Raw genomic sequence first — 9,898 nt, 5'->3', positions numbered from 1 at the left:
CTGTGAGTGGGTTTGACAGGGTCAGACTTTGACATCTGAAATGGAGCAATGATGGAGCAGCTGCTGCTTCATATGCTTGTCAGCTGTAGCCTCAGAATGCAAAACAACCTGGATTTCAGGGCTCTTGCTTTAGAGAGAAAACCCTTTGAGTAAAGGTGCAGGTCTAGGCATAATGCAAGGTCTTATTCCACATTATTGCATTGATTATTGTAATTATGTCCTTTCAGGACACTTTCAAGCTACAGTCTATCCAATTATAGCTGTTTTAAATACCTTTGTTCTGTACATCATGTGGGGCTGGAGAAAGGAGGTAGTACATGTATTTTATTTAGTTTCTTGCTTTTACAGTAAGGCTTTTTATGGCAAGAGAGTTGGGATTATTCATATTCCTTATTTCACCAATGGCTATATATGAAGCTATCTTCCTGTGCACCATGCCAAAAATGTTATTATAAATGTGTTTCTGCAGTGCAGAGTGCCCAGTTTTATATAGGATGAAGAATAGACCCTCTGCACCCTTGGCCCTTTCTTTTGTGATGGGTTTTATACATTGAATCATCATACACTTCATTTGCAACAGAACACATGAAATTGTGGCATCATTGAAGTCCACAGCAGCAGTAAAGATGACTTCAGTGGGAAACGGATTTCTCCTTGAATATCTACATATGTTGATCAATAGTGTTCAGAGGAGCTAAACCTCCTGGGCTCATTATGCAAGGGAGCAGCTTTTCTAGAATTCTTTCTTCCTCCCTTCTTTTCCTTCCTCCTTCTTCACAATTTGGGGTTGATTTTTTGTTTGTTTTTTGGTTGGTTGGGGTTTTTTGTTTGCTTGGTTTGGGTTTTTACTTGCCTAAACTTGAAGACAAACTTTCAGCACCAAGGCTTTAATTTGTCCAAAAATGAATCCTCCTTCCCTCTGTGCACAGGGTGAGAGCAATACTGATGTGTAGTTTACTTTCACCACCTTTAATGGATTTAAACAATAGCTTCTTTTTATCCCTTCATGGAAAATTATCTCAGACTGGGAGAACTTTCACAAAAGCCATTCACAGACGAAAGTCACATTATTTCCAGTTCTTTAAACTGCTTTTCCACCCCACATACCATCCTTCTCTCCTCTCCTCTCCTCTCCTCTCCTCTCCTCTCCTCTCCCTTTGGTATTGGAAATACCAAATTTTCCTCCTAGGGGGCCTTGTTTTTTCAACATACCCTTGTCAGGATGAACTTGCTTCATCCTGTTGCCAAGTGTGTGATTGCTTCATATGTAGACATCATCAAGTGCTCTCGTGCTTTGCTGAGCCAGGTGTAGTTTTACAACCGAAGCATCAAGTGTTCCTACGAGATTTCATTTAGCTCTGCTAGAGTACCAGTAAGCTGACTCTGGGTGCTGCAAATCACTTGTGCCTGCTTTGACCTGTTATTCCTCCTTCCCAAGCTGAGACCCTCTGACCCTTCTGCCCTGATTCTGGCAGCTCTGACAGCCTCTCTGAATCAGCCCCATTGGTTGCAAATGCCTGCAACCTCCCCGCTGCTGAGCAGTGGATTTGCCAGGCAGGTCTCCCACCATGGCACAGTTTGAGGTATTGGTGATTCCGCTGGGACAGAGAGAGAGGAGGAAAACAGGCCTGTACTGTTTGGCAGCCTGCTGGGTAAAGCCTTCTTTTTTTTTTCTAAGTTTTCCCTCTATGCTTTCAAAGAATGAAGGTCAAAATTGAATGTCAGCATTTCCTGTGCATTTATCAAGTGCCACCAGGGAAAAGAGCCCCAGGTGAGAGTATGTGGATGTTCCATGCTCCCTGCTGGTCCCACTGCTCAACTCTCAGTGGTGCTGGCCCACAGCAGCTAGTTTGTGTAATGAATTCCCACAGCCATCCCAGACTTCAAATTGTGTTTGGGAGCATCAGCCTCGAGTTTGTGTTGTTATGAGTTAATGTCTCCTGGTCTCTGAGTCATTGCTGATGAATATTCGGGTGTTTGGAGCCTCATCCCTTGCACACATATGAACACTTTCCAGCAATGTTACTGAGATTTGCAACCAATCCTTGTTGACTAGATCATAGCCAGAGCCGAGCAGAGCTAACAAAGAAGGAGCAAATTGGCGTGCTGCCATAATCCAAACATCCTGATAGCCAAATTCTGACCTGCCCACCATAATGCTTCTAGAGTCAAATACTTCAAAATTACGTGTACCTTTGCTTTCTCCTGCATAAATAAAAATACTTATTTCTAGTCAAAAACAGAAAAACAAAAAGCCCTACAATGTCCAAAAGCTATTTCTGGGACATGTCTGGAAAATACTGACTTAAGACTTCTTAAGTCAGCATAAAATAAAGTTTCAGTAATTCAGGAGGAAGATATAGGATACTAAAATGTTCTAAACCCCCTGAACTTGTGGGTTTTTTTCCAAAATTGACGATAATTGTGATAAATTTTTCTGTTTAAGCTCATGCAGACCTCCTAGTCTCTATAGTTGCTCTTCTTATAGTAGCAGGCACTGAGATCCTGTATGTAAATCATGTTGCAGACTCATTAGTGTTACTGCTGCTTGGTTGCTAGCTGAGACACCAGTTCTGATTTAGGGTATTTTGACACTTAGCAACAAACTAAGCTTTGTGAGCAGGTGGCTGAGCCAAAATAGTAGCAGAGTTCGCAGTTAGCTGAAATAATAACAAGGAATTGCTGGTCAGAATAAGCTTTCTTGATTTATTAAAACAGCCTACAAAAAACTAGTTTGTGAAGGATCCACTCCCACAAGACACCTGCTTCAAAGCCACCATAGTACAGGTGTTTTGCTTTGCACACAGAGGAGCGGTCACCACATCCTGAGTGTCCAACCATGTGGTGGCCAAAGTAACCAACAACCTGCATTTCTTGCCTACCCAGGAGATTTTTGACAGCTCAGTTGTCAACTCTCCCAACAGCTTCTTACACCTGCAACTCTAAATACACCCTCCTTCCCAGATCTACATTGCTGTTCTCTGTGCCTGAAGGATTGGAAGTTGTCTCAGATGGTCTCTCCCAGCCATGGTGAGGCAATTCCCTTTCTATCACTCCACTTACACTGTACAGAGAGGGTAAGGACATCCACCTTTCCTTTGAGGGTCTCAGTGATACCTTGGATCAAGAACCTCCTCCCACTGTTCTCCAACCAGTCTGCCAAAGTTGGCTGTCACCTGCCCAACTTCACAAGCAAAACAACTTTCTAAGCACTGGAGATAGGATAAAGCTGTCACTGTGTGCAGTGTCCACAAACTTTTCCTTTCTGAGAGGGAAGGAGACCACTTCTCCTCACATGAGACCCTCTCAGTATGTCAGATAGCCAGATTAAAACAAAAGAACAGCCAAAAAATCAGAGGAGAGACCAGCTCTCCACTTTGAACAATGTGCATTTTTACTGTCCGGTCACTTTTTGTTCCTTTCATGCTGCATATTTGTAGTCTAATGCAGGATTTTGAAACCCATGGCTGAAGGTCAGACACAGCCTGAAAATTAATCTGTTGTGGCCTGTGGCCACTCAGTTTTTAAAGGCATGACTGCTGGTTTGCTCGACAGCATGAGCTCCTGGGGTGGCTGGCCAGCAGTGGTTGAAAGGGCAGCAGAGCTCTTGTCAAGAGGGCAGATCCCACCCTGGCCTCAGGGCTGGAGGATGGCACTTGGGGAGGTCCAAACATCCGTCTGCTTCTCGCAACTCCGTGATTTCACTGCGAGGCTGTGAGCAAGCCTCTTCCAGAGCTCTTGTGCTCTGCAAAATGGGGCTAGAAATAGAAATTTGTCTCATGTGTGAGACTTGCCATCTGTTTGGGAACCTTGCTAGCAGGTTCACCGGCTGAAAGTTAAGTGTTGAAGGCTTTGTATGGGAGGATGAGAAGGTGTATGTGTGTGGGGGGGACTGGTTGGTGTGGTAGCCTTGCAAAGGTTCGTGCAGCAGTCATGAAAGCAGTGGAGGGGACTGGAGGCACAGCCTTGGTAGAGATGCTGCAGAGGTGCCTCCAGTGTGCTGAGTTGGACACAAAGCTCCACACTCAGGCTCACAGGCCAGTGAATGGTAGGTACTTGGTAGCTTCATTATGGGCATGCAGCCTGAAACACTTTAGAGGGCAAAACTTATTTTCAGAAGGCAGAGGAACATTCTCCAGGAAAATAAGCTTTCTTGCAGCATGAACTTGCAGAAATTGCTAGTCGTTTTCTAAAATTCTGCCAGTTTACATTTACAGATCATTATGTATAAAGAACTAAGTTTTAGTAACAGTTGCAGAAGAGATCAATGAAGGTATTGCAGAGAATTGTGATCCCAATGAGGAAATAAGCTGCAGAAGAGGAGGAATTGTTGACAAGCAAGAAGCTTTTCCCAGAAAAATACCACTGCCATTATTAAGAAAGCATGAGGAAAAAAGATATATATAATGCAGGACATGAGTGAGTTGTCTGGCTTAGGGGAAAAGGTAAAGGAGAATTGTTTTGTAAAAAGTTATTTTTAAGATGTAAGCAGGTCTTTAAAGCACAGGCAATAATTTTGCATATTATGTTTGCTAGCACAGGGAATTCAGCAAATGAGCACCGAACCCAAAGGACGGACTCCCAGATGATAATTCTCATGCAAAGGGTATTTAAGTGTACCCCTGGGCCCACATGGAGAGATTGGGCAGGGACTTCTGCGGCAAGTGCACTGCAAAGAGGAAGAATGATCTGCAAAGGCCATGGTATAGACTGGAGTTACCAGAAAAATATTAACCCTGTAGAAAGTGGTCAGATCCTGTTACTGCTTCTATAACCTTAGCCTGGTTGTTGCCATGTGGTACATTAGATTATTTCTTCACAGTAGCTCTTGTGAAACCCTTTATACATTTATGAATAGACATTAAAAAAAAAAGGTAAGCTGCTTTCTTACCGACTTGATACCGAAGGGCCAGGGCTCAACATCCTTGGATATGTGAATGCTTTGAAGACACCTGAAGGTGGGCATGCATGTGTATGTGTGTAATGCTTGTGTGTCCTTGAGGACATTCTGGCTGATGGTGCCCAAGCATTTAACTGGAATTCAGTGAAGAGATGGCAACAGAGAAGCACTGGACCTTGGGCTTTTGGTGCTCTTGCCCTTACACCTCAGTGCCTGTTTTCTGAGTTGTTTGGGATCTCAATAATGTACTCAAGGCTACTGAGTCAAACAGAGCTAGGCTCAGACCTCAAAAGTATTACAGATCTTCCCATCAAACCTCCAGAGGACCAGTTTAACATTCAGGCTACAGGATATGTAATGTACTTTACCACAAAGTTGATTCATTTTCACATCAACAACCTGTATATGTGCTAATATTTCAAAATTCTGTGGGTCAGTTTGAAGGGAAAACTGTTGGCGATGCTTTAGAATCAGTATCAACTGAAGTGACTGACTCAAAGGTAGTAGGAAACCATCAAGACTGTAGCAACAGAATGAAACAAGCTTTTAAGAAGGTAGAGCTATGGCTAATTTTGTGAGGCATCACAACGCCACTGTATGTACTTCTAGGGTGCCAAAAATTGTATTGCCGTGTTGTTCCACATCACTCTGAGCCATTCTGGATCAGCCTCCAGTGTAGTGAGACACTCGAGATGACTTACAAAAGTGTTAGAAGAGGAAACAAGTGAAAAGTGTTTTCAAGGCTGATGCAGTAGTAAAAATGTTGGTCTCTTATGAAATGAGAAAACCTGGCTGGAGTATGGAGCTGTTGATTTACTGTGCTTGTCACACAGAAATGCTCAATTGATGTACTTCTCAAGAGAAATTTCTGAGTCAAAGATGACACAGCAATGGTGTGCTCAGCGTTTGCACTAGTATCAAAGTAAATTTATCAAAGACCCTGGATACAAGAATCCAACTTGGGCTAATTAAAAGTAGATCTCACTGTTGCAATCAAATACTATGTTTTAGTCAATAAAGAGCACAAAGCCAAACCAAGACCTGATGTAAGCCAGTCCAACCCTGACACAGGAGCTGCTTCACGTATTACTTTAACCTACCTTTACAAAACAACAAAACATAGTTAATATTGATTCTTTTAAAAGCTGACACATTAACAATGCTCTTGTATGTGTTCTGGTAAGACATGCCTCTTCCTGGGAGGGACCATGTGCTTTCACTGAAGTTAGCAGGAGCCAAGCACTTTGTACCTTTGAAAAGCAGCCCCATATCTCACTGCAAATCAACCCTCACTGACAGCAACCATCTAGGATGATTGTTGCTGGAGATGTCACATATGGAATAACTTCAACTCCTCTGTCTACTTCTACGTTACATACAGGATTTATAATAACCTGGAGTAATAATATCTTGTTTCTGATTTATATTTTTTTTAAATCCATAGCCCATGTCAAGTCTTAGGGGAAAAAAAATAACATATGACTATTCGATCATCATAGAGTTTTTAATTTGAAGCCAAGTGAGAATTAGCTCATGCTTTGAAAGTTGTTTATTATTATTTCTCCCCATTTTTTGTTTCCCTGCAAGTGCAATTTTTTTTTTTTTTTTTTAAAGACAGCAGTCGTTGTTCTGAGGATGACTTTCAGCAGTCTATGCCTCAGCATTGGTCCATGGCTCCAGGCAATGCTTGCAAGCAGTATGAACCCATCCCGGTTGTAAAACAGGACACAAAGCAGAGAACAGACTTGCACAAGGATGCCGCAAAATCAGCTGCAGAGCTCCTTTATCCTGAATCACCTTCCAGTTCTATCTTGTTGACATCATTGCCTCCCTTGGCAAATGACTGATCCCCAGAAATGTTTTCCCCTTTCTCTGGCTTCAGGAATGGGTTTAGTTAATTCCTATAGTATGGAGCTATGGTCCTTGTTCAGGTTCTCTGATTTTATTCCCATTATTACCTTTGATTCTCCAGCCAAGCTTTGGAAGTCTCCTGAAGTCAATATATGTGACAAGAGAAGCAACAACCAGACTTCTGAAGAAGATTTACCTACTTTTTTTGTGTTATTTTTCATCTTTTCTGGTGTACTATAGGAAGAGCTCCTGGAGCTGACTTCATTGCCCATGTCCTTTACCAGGAACCTATTAAGGTGGATTGCAATATGAATCTACTGTAACCCAGCTAGACATCAACAATACAGCTCAAAATCAGTGAAGCACGAAAAATAAAAACAAAGACTAAAAACATTGTTATCTTTTATTATTTGATGTTTCCCCATGTGTATTATTTTATTTTCAGGGGATGGAGAGGTGAAGAACAAAGTCAAAACTCTCTCCCCTCACCGATGACTGTGATGGGCCAAGCAAAGGGGAGCAGAATGGATTTCTGGTATCTGCTGATATAGGCAGTTACCAAACTAACCTCAGCTACCTCCCAGCCACATCAACCTTTAAGTCCAGCTCCAACTCCATCGCCCTGGCTTTATGGTGCACCAAAGCTCAGACCTGGTAGGCTCAGTGTGGCACTGAAGGACTGAGAGCCTCTGGACTGTCCCACACTGTAAGTCCATCAGCCTCAGCAGTGGTAACTTTCCCTAAGGAGGCTCACCAGGATTTGTCTGAAAGCCCTGATCCTACTGGAAGATAAAAATGTTCAACTGCCCATATATGCAATATCAATTAATATTATAAATCATTAAAGTAAAAAATTATAAGAACTGGACAATTAAGTCTTTGTAAATTTAGTTACTGCAGTTGCCCATCACTTCAGCCACTCTAGTCCTACTGAAAGCAGCATGGGATACTCCCACTCTCAAGCTGCTAGCACAGACAGCCTGCCCCAAGCATGTGTTGCCACAGTAGTTTCAAAAGGGGGGAATCTCACCACCAGTACAATGATCACAGATACCCTGAACCTTAGCCAGGAGTTTTGCTTTCTCCCCTTTAGCTCTATGACATCCCCTGCTTTTGTTCTTTTGTGGGCTCTGCAATGTGTCTGAAGTTTCTGCCCTAAATTCAGCAAGGCCAGGGAAACAGAGAAAGGGCTGGGGTAAGGGGTCAAGGAGCACCAAGTTTGGCCCAAGTTTGTCCTCTCTTCCCACCCACTGGCTCTTCAAGCCATGCTCAGAAAGCAGTTACTCTTTCTTCGTAGGCATTCTGTTGTACACCATGATTGCATTTTTCTGGTAAGCCCTGTTACATACAGGGTGGTGGGAAACTCAAAGTTACCTGGAAAACTGAGATGCTCAATTAACAGCTGATTTTTGAGAGGAGTTACACTCCCTGCCACATTTAATGGACTCAGCACGTGACCCTCATTAGCCACTCCCGAAGCAATGAGTTGGCTACTCCTGCACCCAGGAGCGCTATGCCAGCAATCCATCTTCCAGAACCACAAACAGTTGATTGCTCCTCCCAAAAAGATCCACCAGCCCATCACCAGAGGAGTGCACTGCCAGGGAAGGCACACACAGCCTAAATAGTGATGGCCTTCATCTTGTTCTTCTGTTGATCCCTTCCCTTATCCACTAAATTTTCCCTCACTCCTGCAGGAATGACACTGGGACCCAACAGGCAGGGGCTGCACTCAGATCACAGTCCTTCCTGCCCAACCTCACCATCCATCCTGGCCAAGGAAGAGACTATTCCTGTGGAAAAAAGGGTGTAATTACTTGGTCTATACAGTAGTCATGACCACCCTGCAAAGGGGCTGACTTAGTATCAGTCACGTACTCCTGTTTCTGAGCACCTGGCTTTGTCACCTGCTAATGTCTTCTACACAAACCCAGCCCGAGTAGGGTAAGGCACATGCCTAGAAAGGAAAAATTCCCAGAGTGTGTTTACATGCTCGGACCTGACTGGACAGAACTAGGGGCAATGTGATGCTAAAATCTTGGAAAGCTTTAGCCTGCAGCTGTGGCCCACCATCATCATTAGTTTAGTCCATGCTTTGTTTCTAAGCACCTGTTTTCTAGGTACAGGTTTTGTGCAAAAGAGACCCATAGGATGAACAAATTGTTGTGGATTAAAAGCACCCAAAAGGGATGTGAGCCATAAAGTCCCTTTCCTGCTGCAGGAAAAGAGGTATTTGACCACTGTTTGTTTGAGCAGTGATATAAAGAAACCGAGATCCACTTGGTGACAGAAATTACAGATTCAGAAAGTGGCATAATCAGTTTGCCTGTTGTCGTGTCTGTGTTGTTCTAGATACAGCCTCTTCTGCCTCTCTCCCTCAACACTGTCCCTCGCTGTATTTGTTTCCTGCCACTCAATTTCTAAATATGTAAAAATCACATGTAGAGTTTCTTTTACTTTTTAAAATTCCTACACCCCTCGTCTGAAGTCCGTTTTTCCCCCTCTTTTCCTCAAAATTGTGGCTTTTCCCATTCGCTTAACCTCACACTTTCAATTGTAACCACAGTTGGATGAAAGTTAATTTGCAGTTTGATGATGACACTTCCCCAATGCTGAGTCTCTGAACACAAAGGTATTTTTTTTCTTGGGCACCAGTAATGCTGATGAGGTCAACAGAGCTTTGGGAATAGGTTTTATTACTTAAAAGCTCCTCCAGAACTAGCTGATTGGAGCACAAAGTATTGTTTTATATTGCAAAAACTGTGGCTACCTAACTTAAACCAGTTGAAAGGCAGAAAATAATTCATCAGCATGTTGCAGTGGGGTTTATAATGGCCCTGTGCAAAGCTTATCTTAGTAAAGGAAAATGTCTTCCTACAAACTAAACTGTTTAAGCAGCAGAGGCTTTGAAACATCATCTTTATAACAGTCCCTAAATTAGCTCAAGGACAACAAACCCAACAAACTTTTAAGCAAACAGCAAGGTAGCAGGGCAAACTTTTCCAGCTGCCAAGGGGATTTGGATGCAGTGTGCATCACTAGTGAAGTACACAGCATTTGGTTAAAAGGACACCAGTTCCCAAAGCATGCGTCTTGGTACAAGCACAGATACAGCTAGATAAGCATAAAGATAATTCCAGGGACCAC

Source organism: Corvus brachyrhynchos, unplaced genomic scaffold (assembly GCF_000691975.1).
Source record: "Corvus brachyrhynchos isolate BGI_N302 unplaced genomic scaffold, ASM69197v1 scaffold100, whole genome shotgun sequence".
NCBI classification, from domain to species: domain Eukaryota; kingdom Metazoa; phylum Chordata; class Aves; order Passeriformes; family Corvidae; genus Corvus; species Corvus brachyrhynchos.
The sequence above is the reverse complement of the archived record's forward strand: the minus strand, read 5'-3'. Positions refer to the sequence as shown.